The sequence below is a fragment of the Suricata suricatta genome, chromosome 9 (assembly GCF_006229205.1).
Source record: "Suricata suricatta isolate VVHF042 chromosome 9, meerkat_22Aug2017_6uvM2_HiC, whole genome shotgun sequence".
Lineage (NCBI taxonomy): Eukaryota > Metazoa > Chordata > Mammalia > Carnivora > Herpestidae > Suricata > Suricata suricatta.
This window is the reverse complement of record NC_043708.1, coordinates 131,263,179-131,278,979: the sequence shown is the minus strand read 5'-3', so window position 1 is coordinate 131,278,979 and position 15,801 is coordinate 131,263,179. Positions and strand designations below refer to the sequence as shown.

At 45.6% G+C, this 15,801-nt stretch overlaps 1 protein-coding gene across 1 annotated transcript in view; it reads left to right on the top strand.

Annotated features, from left to right (window-relative positions):
* The first annotated feature begins 558 nt into the window (after positions 1-558).
* Positions 559-15,801, top strand: part of KLHL25 (kelch like family member 25) — a 48,952-nt gene continuing 33,709 nt past the window's right edge. Inside the window, exon 1 of the mRNA XM_029951977.1 lies at positions 559-577. The gene's annotated coding sequence lies outside the window, so the exon portion shown is untranslated. The remainder of the gene's footprint in view (positions 578-15,801) is intronic.

Sequence of the window (15,801 nt, the reverse complement as noted above, 5' to 3'; positions counted from 1 at the left end):
GTCGGGCTCTGTGCTGACAACTTGGAGTCTGGAGCCTGCTTCAGATTCTGTGTCTCCCTCCCTCCCTCCCTCCCTCTCTCTCTCTCTCTCTCTCTCTCTCTCTCTCTCTCTCTCTCTCTCTCACCCTCCCCTGCTCACGCTCTGCCTCTCTCTCTCTCAAAAGTAAATAAACATTTAAAAAATTCCCTGTGAGTTAAAAGACCTCGAGTCAGGAAGAAAGCAACAGGTGTGCTTGGAGAAGCTAATATGTCTCCACACTTCATACCCCCTTCTGTGGGGTTACAGAGGTACGACAGAAGTAGAAATTTCCTTCACTGCTCACCAAACCTGCTCCTCTTCCACCTCTGCTCCATTTCTGAGTCTGACATTGCTCACTGAGTCACCCGCTGAACCTTGGAGGCACTTTCGATTTCTCTTTTACCTTCATCTTTCTAGACAATGTGAGGCGTCTCATCATCAGGTGCACTGTCTCTACCTGGCAGGCAGTGCTGTTCCAGCCTGGTATCCTGACTCCCCAACTGGCATATGATTCGTCCCCCCACCTGGATGAAGCCTCTACCCACGCAGACTCCAAACGGTGAGGCTTCCTATGTTGCAGACCAAGTCCTTAAGAGCCACCAAAATTCCCCGACCTGATAGTCTATTGGGTTAAGGAGATTTCCTTGCATTAGCAAATTGGGTTTTTTTTTTTAATGAGAAGTATTAATTTTACTAAGTTTCTCTTTCTCTCTCTCTCTCTCTCTCTCTCTCTCTCTCTCTCTTTGCATCTCTAAAACTCAGCAGGTGGAATTCTTATTGGACCTACTAATCATATTAATATATTTCCTCTTTCTATGCCATTTTAACCCTCCCCAGATAAACGCTACTTCCTTGTGACAGCAGATCATTGTTTTTCATTGAACTCAGTTTGCTAATGTTTTGTTTGGGATTTCCACAGCTATGATTTTCAATAATTAGGGGTTTGCAAAGCAGTGATTTTCCAACTGTGAGCTGTAGGGCCCTTTGTTTCCCCAGAGGCCCTAAGTGTAGCTGGGAGGGGGGGAGGGAGAAGGCCTAGGGGGAGGGTGGTGAGTGCAGGTAGGCAGCTCCGCTCTCTGCTCTGCCTCAGCTAGAGATGCTTCCTTGTCAAAGCCCCTTTTACACATGGGGGCTCCACGTGTGGGTTTAGTATTCACATTCTTTGAGGAAAATGAATCAGGCGGTTTTTCATCTCTTCAAATCCTGAAATACTTGAAATACCACAGGAAATAGTCTGTTCCTTAAAACCATTTGGACTTGGGTCCTCTTAATGGGGGATGTAGTCAGAGGGTCAGTCACTTTAAAGACTTTATGAACTGACATTTGTATTGAGATCATTGTAGACGCACGCACAAGTATAAGGAGTAATGCAGAGAGATTCCTTGAACACTCTGACCAATTTTCCCCAACACTGACAATTTCAAAACTATGTACGGGCCGCCTGGGTGGCTGAGCATCTGACGTCACTCAGGTCATGATCTCCTGGTTGGTGGGTTCCAGCCCAGAGTTGGACTCTGTGCTGACAGCTCAGAACCGGGAGCCTGCTTTGGATTCTGGGTCTTCCTCTCTCTCTGCCCCTCCCCCACTCATTCTCCCCCCCCCCCCATATATGAATACATATTAAAAAAACACAATGGTATGCTGACAGGATATTGCATTGGTAGAATTTGTCAGTCTTATTTGGATTTCCCCAGTTTTACTTGTACTTGTATGTATGTGTGTGTGTGTGCACGTGTGCGCATGAGTGTAAGACTATACAGTTTTGTGAGTTCAGGTGTGACCACCACAGTCAAGCTACTTAACAGCCAACAGCCCCCACATCACGGGGACCCTCATGCTGCCTTTCACATCTGTACCCCTCCTGGTGCCCCTCCCCCCTCCTCATTTCTCATCCCTGAAAATCACCACTGTGCCCTCTATTTCTAAATGTTTCCATTTCTAAAATGTTTTATGGGGGCACCTGGGTACCTCCGTTGGTGGGACTATTGCACTCTTGATTTCAGCTCAGGTCATGAGTTCCAGCCTTGTGTCAGGCTCTGGGCTGATAGCACCAAGCCTGCTTGGGATTCTCTGTCTCACCCTCTCTCTGTCCTTCCCCCTGGCCATGCTCATGCTTGCTCACGCTCTCTCGCTCTCTCTCTCTCTGTCTCTCTCTAAAACTAAAATAGGAAGCATTTTATTAAAAAGAAGGTGTTGGGGCTCCTGGGTGTGGTTCAATCAGTTAAGCGTCCAACTCCTGCTTTAGGCTCAGGTCATGATCTCACAGTTCGCCAGTTCAAGCCCTGCATCGATAGTGTGGAGCCTGCTTGGGATTCTCTGTCTCTGTCTCTGTCTCTCTCTCCCAAAATAAATAAATAAACTTTAATTTAAAAAAAAGACATTTATTTTAAAAAGTTAATGTTTTAAAAAAATTAAATTAAAAATAAAAATGCTACCTGAACGGAACCATAGTGTGTGATGTGTTAGGATTGGCTTTTCTTACTCAGCATTAAGTCACTTTTCTTACTCAGCATTAAGTCTTACTCAGCATTAAGCCATCTGATCGCTGGGCTACAAGTTCAAGCCCAATGTTGGGTGTAGAGTTTACTTAAAGAAAAAATAATAAAATTAAAAAAAGAAGTCCCTGGCTATTCATTCAAGTTTGTTCCCTTTTTACTGCTGAGCGCTATTCCATGGCATGGATGGTCCGTGGTTTATTTAACTGGTCATCCGCTGAATGACATTTGGCTTATTTTCAGTTTGGGGCCGTTACAAATGAAGCTGCTATGAACATTTGCATACAGGTTTTTGTAAGAACAGAAGTTCTTCTTTCTCTGGGATGAATGTTCAGTTGCTGGGGTAGATGGTAAGCACGTATTCAGTTTTATAAGAAGCTGCCAAACTGTTCCTGGAGTGGTGGTGCCATTTTATATCCCCACCAGTAAATAATAAGGGATTCAGTTTCTGTGTTTCCTCACCAGCATTTGGTGTGATCACAATTTTCTATTTTGCCCACTCTGATAGGTGGGTTGTGAGAGCTCACTGCAGGGTAGATGGGTTTTTTGGTGTATTTTTCTTTCTTTCTTTCTTTCTTTCTTTTTTTTGTGAGTTATAATGGACATATGGTATTATATTAAGTTTCCAGAGTTCGTTGTAGTTTTAATTTACATTTCCCTGATGGCTAATAAGGTTGAACATCATTTCACGTGCCTATTTGTCATCTCATATGCTTTTCAATAAAATCCAATATTCATGTCTTCTCCCTGTTTTCTTATTGGATTATTTGCTACCGCTTTGACAGCTGAGTTTTGAGACTTCTTTATATATTCCAGAAACTAGTGTTTTGTTGAATGTGGGTTTGCAAATATATTTTCCCCAGTGTCTAAATGTCTATTCAGTCTTTTTTTATTTTTATTTTTTTACTGTTTATTTCTTTTTCAGAGAGAGAGAGAGACAGAGGGTGAGTGGGGGAGGGGCAGAGAGAGGGGGCGGACACAGAACTCAAAGCAGGCTCCAGGCTCTGAGCTGTCAGCATAGAGCCCCACATGGGGCTCATATGAATTTTAATATGAGCTTGTTTATGTCTCTAAAAACCTTGTTGATGTAGTAATAAGAATTGTATTAAACCTATCAATCAAAGTGGGGGGAACTGACATCTTTACTATGTGGAGTTTCACAATCTATAAATACAGTGTATCTCTCCACAGTGTATTTCCTCTTTGATATCTTTCAGCAATTTTGTACACATATAGTACCTGTTTTGTAACATGTATAATCCAATGATTTCATTTTCAGTAGAGCCACTGTAAATGACATTGTGTTTCTATTTTCCCCTTCTTGCATTTTCATTGTTATTGTATAAAAATGCAATTGATTGTTTTGTGTTGATCCTGTATCCTGTAATCTTGTAAAACATATCTATTAGTCTGTGAGGCTTTTTTGCATGGATTCTTTGGGATTTCAATGTAAATAATCACATCATCTGCAAATATAGAGTTTTATTTCTTTCTTCTTAATCCGTATGCTTTTAATTGATCTTTTCTTACATTTGTGCAGTGGCTAGCGCTTCCAACACTACGCGGAGTAACAGTGGTGAAAGTGGATATTCTTGTTTGTTCCCAATATGAGAGGGAAATCAGTCTTTCACCATTAAGTTTAATGTTTAGTGTAGGATTTTTGGAGATGCTCTTTATCAAGGTATGATAATTCCCCTTGATTCCAAACTTGCTGAAAGTTTTGATCACAAATGGATGTTGGATTTTGTCAAATGCTTAAAAAAATTTTTTTTAATGTTTATTTATTTTTGAGAGAGAGACAGAGCATGAGTGGGGGAGGGGCAGAGACAGAGAAGGAGACACAGAATCTGAGATAGGCTCCAGGCTCTGAGCTGTCAGCACAGAGCCCGACGCGGGGCTCGAACTCATGAGCCATGAGACTCATGACCTGAGCTGAAGTTGGCTCCCTATTTGACTGAGCCACCCATGTGCCCCCCATATGCTTTATATGTATCAATTAATTGATATGATCATATGATTGTTGTGTTTTAGCTTGTTGATATGGTAGATTTCATTGTTTGATTTTTAAATGTTGAACCAGCCTTACATATCTGGAATAAATCCCGCTTGGTCATGGTATGTAATTAATTCTCTTTAAATGCTTATTTTTCAAAATTTTGAACCAGATGCTCAATCAACTGAGCCACCCAAGAACCTCAATTAATTCTTTTTTTATTTTTTTTGAGAGACAAGGAGAGACAGTGTGCGCAAGGAAGGGTCAGAGAGAGAGGGAGACACAGAATCCAAAGCAGGCTCCAGGCTCTGAGCTGCCAGCACAGAGCCCAACGGTGGAGATTGAACTCAGGGACCATGAGATCATGACCTGAGCTGAAGTTAAACGCTCAACTGACTGAGCCACCCAGATGCCCCATCAGTGACCCTTATTTTTTAAAAAAAGAGAAGAATTTTGTTACTCTATTGTATGTTACAAAAGAACTGTAGTCTGGAATGCAGTTTAAAGATGACATATGCCAACAAGTGCCTCGTGTAAAATGGCACTGCCGTAATTCAAATTTGTTTTTATTTTGGAGTTGTTTAGTATTAATAATTTGTGTTCACAGAACACAACAAGGTGTGTACCCTGTGAGCACAGTATCAGTGATTTTTTTAAAAATTATAATTCTGGAGCCTCAAACAAGCATTATAACAAGTACATGCCACACTGATCTTTTTTATTTTTTTTAAGAAGATAATGAGTTTTTTACTGTATTGTGTGTTAAAAGAGCAACCAAATCTGTAGGAATATCCCCGGTTTCATTCTTGCTATGGAGAGTTTGTGTCTTCTCTCTTTTTGTCAGTCTTACTAGAGATTTATCAATTTTATTGATTTTTTTTTTAAGAACCAATTTTTTGTTCATTCGATTTTCTCTGTTGTTTCCCATTTTATCCATGATTACTTCTCTTGTCTTTATTCCTTCCTTCCTTCTCCTTGCTTTGGATTTATTTTGCTCTTCTTTTTCTAGTCCCTTGAGGCGGGAACTTGGGTTATTAACTTGAGACTCTTCCTTATTTCTAATGTAAGCAGTTAGTGACACCTTTCTTCCCCAGCACGGCTCTCGCTGCATCCCGCATCTGGGATATGTTGTATTTTTGCTTGTATTCAGTTGTGTCGTCGTTATTAGTCAGAAGTGTACATGATTCGTAGCCCATGACTCACTCTTACACAAATCATGAACTTCAGTGAACAGACAGCTTACAGCCACGTCCGGTGTTAAAAAGGGGAGGAGGAGAAAACCACAGAGAAACTCAGGTGCCCACCTGAGATGTCATAAAATTTTGGAGGAAAGTCGATATAATTACATTCCAATTATACCGGAAGAAGGGGGTGCAGGGAACACTGTTGACCAGCCATGTACAAATTTTCTTCTTCGAAGGAGAAAAGTCAGGTCACTTTCTCGCTGGTGCATGACAAATCAGTCCTCTTCTAAGTATGCCAAACAGCATCATGTGAAGACTTTGGTGTCTCTGCTTACAACAGGTTTTATAGGGAACTGGACTTCTGTGGCTTTTAATATCGTATCGTTGTGACAGATGTCTCGCTGAGATTGATGGTGTTGGTTTGTTTTGTTTTTTAAATTTCTTTTGAGCCTTCCCCCTCCTCACATGGATTATTGAAACTCGTGTTGCTTAATCCCTACATGCTTGGAGATTTTATTTGTCTTTCTGTTATTGATTTCAACCTTGATTCCATTGTGGTCAGAGAACACGCTCTGTATAATTTCAATTTCTGTTTTTAGTTGATGTTTGTCTCACGGTCCAAGACCTAATGCCAGTGAATGTCTCATGGACGCCTCAAAGAGAATGTTCTGCAGTCAGACCGAGTGTTCTGTCAATGTGAGCGAGGCTTGTTGGTGGATTGTGTTGCTCAGATCTTCTACCTCTTTCTGACTTTGTGTCTGGTGGTCGTTTCCATTCCTTGGAGGAGAGGGAAGCGTTGAAGTCCCTAACCAGAGGGGATTTATCGCTCAGGTTTTACGTCATGAATTTTGAGGCTCTGTTGTGTGGTGCATACATATTCAGAACTATTGTATCTTCCATCTTCCTGGTAGATGGACCCTTTTTATCAATAACTTTTAAAATTCCTTTTCTTTAACGTTTATTTTTATTTATTTTGAGAGAGAGAGCGAGTGTGCAAGCAAGTAGGGGAAGGGTAAAGAAAGGGAGAGAGAGAGAGAGATTCCCAATCTGTGCTGATAGCACAGAGCCTGATGCGGGACTTGAACTCATGAACTGTGAGACCGTGACTTGAGCTGAAACCAAGAGTCAGACACTCAACTGGCTGAACCACCCAGGTGCCCCTAAAATTCCTTTTATTGGCATCGAGGCTTTCATGGTTTCCACATATCTTTTTTAAATGTTTTATTTTTTTAAATATTTTTAATGTTTATTCGTTTGAGAGAGAGAGAGAGACAGAGACAGAGACAGAGACAGAGACACAGAGCAGGAGTGCAGGAGGGACAGAGAGAAAGGGAGACACAGAATCTGAAGCAGGCTCCAGTCTCTGAGCTGTCAGCACAGAGCCCCTGCAAACCACATGATCATGACCATGAAGTCAGATGCTTAACCAACTGAGCAACTGATATGCGCCCTTCCACATATCTTTGAGGTCATTTTGACAACCTATATTTTCCCAGAAAATCTTCAGTATCATTGGGGTTCCCAAGGTGTTCTGTTGTACCGCAGCACATTGTGTGTGTGCGCCTACATGGTGTTTTTACGTTTATACAACATAAACAACTCTCTGCACACCATGTGGACTTCACCCCTTTGCTTTGTAAGGTTTCATAATGTCCACACATGTGATGGTCTCTTTGTATCCATTTGCAAATTGCTTTGTTTTCTCACTCAACACCTCAGCTTTCTAGATATGTCCATGTTGACACATAAAGATACTTCATTGCTCTCAATAGGCTGTGCTGTAACCCTTTGTGTGACTCAACATTAACATTTTATCTGCTCTAGTGGTTCTTTGTGTATAGGAAAGCCTGTTCTATTATGCGCCGTGCTAGGGTCTGCAGCAGGACAGATCGGCCCTAGAGTGAGTCCCGGCTTTCCTCCCCCTCCTAGTCTTCTCGCTTCTCCCAGCACCTCTCCGCCAACACCCGCCCCCCATAGTCTTCCCAGGGCCATCTCTTCTTTTCTGGAATCTGTCCCTGCAATTCCCCATGCCAGCTCTTTGTTTCCACCGTGGAATGCCTTCTCTGCCCCTGTTGAATGTTACCCACCCAGCAAGGTCCGGGACAAATGCTTCCAAGACTCATCCCTCCCTCTCCCGACCTGCCACGGCATTATATCTGAATCTCTGCAACATTCTTAGTTTTTCTATTTTGCGGTTCGTGTATTTTCTGCTCTGTTGGGCATGACTCCTTTGTAAGGACAAGGAGGATGATTTATTCACCTAGGAGCCCCTTCTCCCTCGGGAGCTATTCCTCCGCAGTCTCCAGCCTAGAACACGCTGAACGTTTTGAAATCAGCATGTCGAGGAACAAAGCCTCTGGCCTTTAAACAACTCCTCATTTCACTGCCGCTCAGCTATGCAAGGACCCATGTGAGCATGGAACTAAGTGGCGGGGGTGCAGTGTCTATTTTCCCTGTGATACTTTCCTGGATGCCAGGGAGAGGGCCTCGGGGGTGGCGGTCACCCCGGGGGGACAGACCCTTAAAGAGAGTTTCAGGGGTGGCGAGTGAGAGGTGCACGGCTTCTGCCCACCCACCCACCCCGAGCTAGGGAGTGACCAGAGCATACCTCCAAAGTTATGATGATGTTCCCAAGTAATGACTATAATTAATTGAGCACTTAGGGTTACTTAACCCAGGGACATTCCTTGGCATTTTATAAACTTCTCATTATAACTGTGGCTGTGATTATTTTTAGGTCCAAACTCTGAGCTAAGGGCTCTATATAGATGATTTTGTCTTAATTTAACCCTTTCAAGAATCTTGTGAAGTAGAAATGAGGAATATTACTGTTATCATCATTCCTGTTTCACTGATGGAGAAACTGAGGCTCAGAGAGGCACACAGTCACACAGTAAATCACAGAGCCAGAATACACACCCAGAGTGCTCTGGTGGTCTCCACATGCCACTCTCTCCTCCCTCCCTCCCTTCCTTCATTAAGCATTACTTTTACTTATACAGAGAATATTAGAATCTATTTTTCAAAAAATCCAGACCATGTAGATGAGTACAAATCTCCTCTATCCTTCCCCTTCTCCTCCCCTAATCTGCATAGAACTTCATTTGTTAAGCTTCTGACTTTGTTTTTAAATTCTTTTCTAAGGGGCACCTGGGTAAGCGTCTGGCTCTTGGTTTCGGCTCAGGTCACAGTCTTGTGGTTCGTGAGCTTGAGCCACGTGTCAGGCTCTGTGCGGACAACAGGAAGCCTGCTTGGGATTCTCTCTCGTCTCTCTCTCTCAAAATAAACAGACTTTAAAAAACTTAAATTCTTTTTTCGTTAAGCAATAGTTTCTCCCTTACTCCCCAAAAAAGCAATAGATGCCCACAGCTCAGAAATCAAACCGCCCGACATTCCGGCTCCGGCTCCACCTCCGTCCCCCAGCGGCCTCACCACCTGCCCTCACTCGCAGGACCACCGCGTCCATTCTCTGAACACCCTCCCAAGCGTCTTCATTTACATCCACCCCTTTGCAAGGGAACTTGCTGATTGTTCCCACTTCGGGCTCCAAAGATAGCACACACTGTTTTGCATTTCAACAGTTGGTTATTAACCATTGTCCATCCTGTGTGTTGCCTTCTGGTTTCTGGGAAGGAAGGGAGCAGGGCCGGCCTCCCGTTTCTAAAAGGAGGCGTTTGTTCTGCGATGTTCTCTTATCTTTCTTCCTGCAGCTCATCCCTCGCGCTGCGTCCAGCTCCCCCTCGGCTGGCATCACAGGCTGGGCTCTGGGCATCTACATCTCCTCCCTGCAGGTGTCTCTGCAGGTGCCCTGACTCACAGACTGAGACTGTCACCCCCTCTGGCCTTCCCATACCGCTGGTAGACACCGTATGGCACAAGAACATGAGTATGCTCTTTTTTTTTTTTAACACTTACTTCTTTAGTTTGACAGAGAGAGACTGCAAGTGCACAGGGGAGGGGCAGAGAGAGAGAGGGAGAGAGAGAGAATCCCAAGCAGGCTCCATGCTGTCAGTGCAGAACCCAACTCGGGGCTTGAACTCATGAACCGTGAGATCATGACCTGAGCTGAAATCAAGAGTCAGAGACATAACTGACTGAGCCCCCCAGGCACCCCAGGAGTATGCTTTTGATAGCAAACAAAGGTCTAAACTGTGGTCTTTTGGGTGGTACGGGGAGAGCGCATTTGGGGAAGGGGCTTCATGGGCACCGCTGAAGGGAGACCACTGCCACATGGCCGCCACTCCCTCACGCAGCGCCCACACTGCCACCAGGGGAAGGAAGGACACCGTCTGTCTTCCACGGCTCTGTCCCTGCCAGCTCTAGCCCTGCCTTGCTCCTTTATGCACCCATAGCGGACTAGGTGACTCATCGGTGACCTTGATCCCAGCTGCTCCCAGGGAGAGCAATCACTGACACCCCGCCCCTCCCTTGGGAACCAATGCTGACAAAGCCATCTCCTGCCCCCAGCCCCGCCTCGGGCAGGCCCCATCTGACCAGGGCTCTATCTTTAGGGAGCTTGAGCCCAAAGTGAAGACCTGGATGAACATATCCAACACTGAGGTCAGAAACCACCGACATGGGGCACCTGGGAGGCTCAGTCAGTTAAGCATCCAACTCTTGAGTTCCACTCAGGTCATGATCTCAGTCTGTGAGTTCGAGCCCCACGTCATGCTCTGTGCTGACAGTATGGAGCCTGCTTAGGATTCTCTGTCTCTCTGTCTCTCTCTCTCTTTCTCTGCCTCTCTCTCTCAAAAGTAAATAAACTTAAAAAAAAGAGAAAAAAGAAACCACTGACTTAATGGCAGCTAACACTCTGAATTCATTGAATAAATATTTGTTGAGAGCCCACTCTTGGCCACACGCTTTCTAGGTCTGTAAACGGAGCAGCAAGGCAAAGTCCTGCCCTCAGGGAACATACATTCTGGGAGAACAGACAGCCAATTAAGTCCCCATCCCAAATAAAATGTACGTATTTGTATTGTCAGTGTGTGGGGGTCTGTATGGCCGACCAGGAACACCTAGCCATGAACGAGTTGGGTTAATCACTAGTCACCATGACAGAGACCATGCACCAGGGGACAAGGGTGTTAGAAGAACCTGCATAGGACAGAGGCTTTGGGTGGGTGGTCTGGGAGAGGGCCCAGGGAAGCAGGGCTTTCTCTGGACTGGGTGCTGTCAGAAAGTGGGGGCCAGTCAGCACTAGGGTTGCTCAATAAATCCTATCTGAAAAATAGGAGACCAGATCGAGGTCACAGCTGTAATTAATAAACAGGAATCATTAACGAGGAGAGGTGGATGTTTGGTATGTTGTGACTTGGGTAATGCCTACCTTGGCTGTGTTCAGACATGATTATGGAGCAGTCTTATTTTTCATCTTGACCTATCATGGCCAAGACCTTGTCTGATGCTGTTCTGTGAGATTCTTTTTATTTTTTGTATTGTTTATTTTGAAAGAGAGAGAGAGACAGAGTGTGAACAGGGGAGGGGCCGACAGAGAAGGAGACACAGAATCCAAAGCAGACTCCAGGCTCTGAGGTGTCAGCACAGGACCCGAGGTGGGGCTCGATCCCATGAACCGCAAGATCATGACCTGAGTCGGATGCTCAGCTGACTGAGCCACCCAGGCACCCCTTTGTGAGATTCTTTATGCTCAGCAGGAGAACACCAAGACATAGCTATACATGCATGGCCAGTTTCTAGCTGCCAGGACCGCTTCCCACTTTCCCCCATCCCTTGAAATAAATACATATAGAAGTGCAGTTTCAGGTGGAAAAAAGTGCTATGGAGTATGACCAGGGATTCCCAGGATGGGGAATATGGTTACTGCATAGAGGCAGTCAGGGAGGCCTATGTGGTCACATGACATTTGAGCAGAGACCTAGAGAAGTAAGAGAGGGAACTGCGTGGCCATCGGAGTGGAAGAACCTTCCATGTGGAGCCAGCGAACAAAGGCAGAGGTCTCGCAGTATGAATGGGTTTGGCCTATTTGAGGCCTGGAGAAGGATTCAGGGGGTCTGGAGCAGAGCGGGTGAGGACAGGGAAGTGGCCAATGATGTGTTGGGACCGTCCAGGCCAGGTCAGGTCAGGCCAACAGAAGGACTCTGGCCTCGGCTCTGAGATGAGAGGATTCTGAGGGAAGGAGGGTCACAACACCTCCTGTTGTCAGATCCGCCTGCTGTGTTGAGAACAGACTCTAGGGGACGAGAGGGGAGGCAAGGAGGTGAGCTGGGTGTCTGCTCTGAGGACCTGGGGAAAAGAAGATGGTGGTTTGGAGCAGTCTGGTGGTAGCAGTGAACTTGGTGAGACCCATTCACTCAGACTGGACAAGGATTAGAGGTGGGTATGGGAAGATGGTGCCAAGACTTATCATTTGAGCAAAAGACTGAGCTGTTGTACAGTGTGAGCTCTGACAGTCGGGTTTTCTCTTTTTTCTCTTTGATTATAGAGGCATCGACTTCAGAAATGACTATCTGGAATAAATACATGGCCAGCCACACACTGGCTGCAGATCAGAGCCAGGCTACCCGCCCCGCCCCCTCCCCCCCCAACTGAGGCTCCTTTGTTTTGGGAATCTTGTTTGGTTTCAATAACTGACCGTTTGGGCTACTTACGTTTTTTTCTATTCCTGCTCTTTAAATTCTAGCTCTTAGGTTTTGAACTTACCAAGAAAGGGTCAGCCCAAGAAATCCTAGAGCCCCACCCTGAACCCCAGTAAACACAGAACCCCAGGCCCATGCTCACCTGCACTCTCTCTTTCTCTTTACCTGCAACCTTGCTGGGTGGCCCCAGGGGTGCTGTGTAATTTCCAGGTTTTGTAAGTAATATTTATTTTTTCAAAATTTCTGATGGCTTTTGTGGAAGGGTGTCTTGTAATCGTAAATGCCACAAGGGACACCTGGGTGGCTCAGTTGGTTAAGCGTCTGACTTTGGCTCATGTTCTCTCGGTTCATGGGTTTGAGCCCAGAGTCCCACGCCCCACGTCCCATGTTGGGCTCTGTGCTGACAGCTCGGAGCCTGGAGCCTGCTTCAGATTCTGTGTCTCCCTCTCTCTCTCTCTCTGCCCCTCCCATGCACTCTCGCTCTCTCTCTCTCTCAAAATTAAACATTAAAAATTTAAGAAAAATATTTTAAAAAGTTTTGAAGAGCTACAAAGGCCATTATACCCACAACACTGTCATTGACAGGGAGAACAGCCTATCTTTTGCAGGGTTGTACATCAGGGGTTCAGTGGGGGCATGTGAGGGAGAGGACCCCCTAGACTCCAAGCTGAGACATGGAGTAAATGGTTGAACTTGAACGCCAGGAGCTATGCAGAAGGTGGGGGAGCGGGTAAGACTAGGAAGTTGCCAGAGTTGACACACTCATACGGCACGGGCCTCAATGAAATCACTTAGAGTGTGAATATGGGTAGAGAAGAGGTCTTACCTACCTGCACTCACTTCGTAGGCACTCCAATATCTGGTCCTCTGGGAAGGGGTAGGGGGGTGGAATCAGCAGAGGAAACTGAAAAGGAACATTCCAGAAGGCAGAAGAACCAAGAGTTCAATCACATATTAATAAATTTGCATTGATTTCTGCACATCATCTCCAAAGTTCTAAGACTTTCGATTCTGAGCCACCAGAAGGCTGGACAGCTGGTAGTGACAAGAGGAAGAGACAAGGTGTTGGCCAGAACTGTTGGTTGACATGAAGAACCCATTCCCTCTTTTCTTTCTTGGTAAGAGCCCGGACTCCGGAGAGGCAATACTATGCTCACAACGTTAATGGAATTATGTGTGGGACTTCGCTTAAATGGAGCCAACATAGTTGGGAGGCATGTATCTGCTCTTCTACTCTATCCCTTGCTGCCTCTGAAATGTGGATGTTATCGCTGGAGTTCCAGCAGCCATTTTGGAACATGAGGCAAAATGGAAAGGAAAATCAAGCATTAAGGGTGGCAGGGTGGAAATACAGCCCATGAGCGTGGTAACTGTGGAGTCGTCAACCAGTTCCAGATTACTTAACGTCAGCTTTAATTTGCATGGGCAAGAAACACACTTCTACTTTCTTAAAATTCACAGTTATTTTGGGGGTTCTGTCACATGGAGCAAAAGCGAATTCTCACTGATAGGAGATGTGATCATAAAATCTCAAAACTATGCAGACGACTCGCGAGAGGAGGCAAGGATTCGGAGATGTCACGATCCTTGCCCTCTCAGAACTCCCTGCACATGGGGGCGGGCTAACAGGTGGTAAGCGGGTCGTTACAACACGGTGGTGGTGGTAGGGGCCATGACAGTGGTTATGCCCCAGGGTCTAGAATAAGGACTGTGATAGATGGCAAAGCAAGCTTCATCTCCTCTCTTCCTCTCAAATCATATCTAAATTCAATAACTCAACACGTGTTCTTTGGTCTGGTTTGGTTCCACTGCCGGCATTTGATTTTAATTTATTCCAGTAGCTAATTTAAGCCGTGGCGTTGAAGAGGGGGGAAATGATCACGCGAGCAAGGTTTCAGATGCTTGGCACTTGTAATCTCCCGGAGAACCTGAATGGCATACTAAGCGATGGTTATGAGCTTGCTAAGAACCAATTTTGCATGTGGAGCTTTATCCAACCAACAATTATATAAATACTCTAGCTCCACAAAATTGGCAGGAGGCTAAAACTACAAATGTGATCTGTGCCATTTCTATAATGGGCCAATTATTTAGATGCGCCTTTTCCCCCTGGAAGGCATCTGAACAGCACATTTGGCCAACTTCTTACCTCTGGCCAAGACCGCTCTTAAATATCAGAACCCTCCTGTCTTACCTGTCTCCAGATCTAGACCAAAGGGAGACACAAACCTATATTGAGTGCCAGGTCTATTACATCTATTCTCTTATTTAATCTTTACATCAACCCTGCCATAGTTTCTAGAATGCTCCTTTGGCCAGCAAGAACCTGACACTCAGAGAGCCCAAGCGATCTGCCTCCAGCCCTCCACAGCTCCCGTGGGGGGGTAGAGCCAGGATCCAAACCCAGATCGGGTTTCCTTCGCTGTCCTCGGCACCACACGGTTTCCCCCACACGCCTCCCCTGCCTCGCACACCCTGTTAAGGCTGGAGCCTCTTTGGTCCAGTCTAAACAGCTTTCTAGGCATGGGTCCTTCTTTCCATTTTCCACAAGTCCAAATCCCACCCCTTTTGCAAATCTTTTGAGGGCTCCCCTCCCCCACTAAGAACCTTCTTGGCACCTCCCGTCCCTGTGACCTCTGCTCCCTGGGAATTCTCCCCGCCCCATAATAGGCTTCTGCAACACCTAAGACTTTCTAAACTTTACCAGGGCTTTTTGTATCCTTAAGTAACCCATCCTATTATCAATTTTAAGGGGAAGAGAGAAAAGAAAACACATTTATTGCACACTTACCTTGTCATAGGAGTTTGTCTCCTTTAACTCCGCGCATAATCCTGCTAGGAATTTTTACCTGCCGTGTTACAGATGAAGAAATTGCATACACGGCAACCTGAAGTAGTGGAACAAGATGCAAAACCATAAGTTAAGAAATAGAAATTATAGATCATTTCGGAAATTTAGCACATCGCGCAGGCATCCGGTAAACCTTGGTGCAAGGAATTAATGAATGGATGAATAGATCAATATTTGAAGACTGGCTAACATAAGAAACTTCGTGTGCAGTGGCACTAGAGGGAGAGCTGAAGTACCCTGAAAAATACATACTCCAAGTACTAATGGGGTTTCGTGGCTGCAGAAAATCCCCAACTTTGAAACAAGTCCAGAGCATAATGAAAGAGTTTTCCAAACACTGTCACAACGAAAAGCGTGGCTCCGCACACCCGGTACAGAAGAGGAATAGACAATCTGCAAAGGTGCCTCCTTCGGAAAGCTCTAGAACACCGTCGGGTTTTGTTCCCCAACTTCGGCGGCGGGGGCGGGCAGGCGCCTGTGCCTTTAAGAATCTGGTCGAAGTCCTTTTCCTCTCCCCGCCCCGCCCCCTCGCTCTGCCGGCGGGGCCCGGTCACCCACCCCTTTCTTCCACTGCCAACCGAACTACTGGTTCGACCTCCCATCCGTCACAGAGGCGCCGCTTCTGATTGGCTTCGCCCACGGAGGCGGGGCGGGAAGGCCC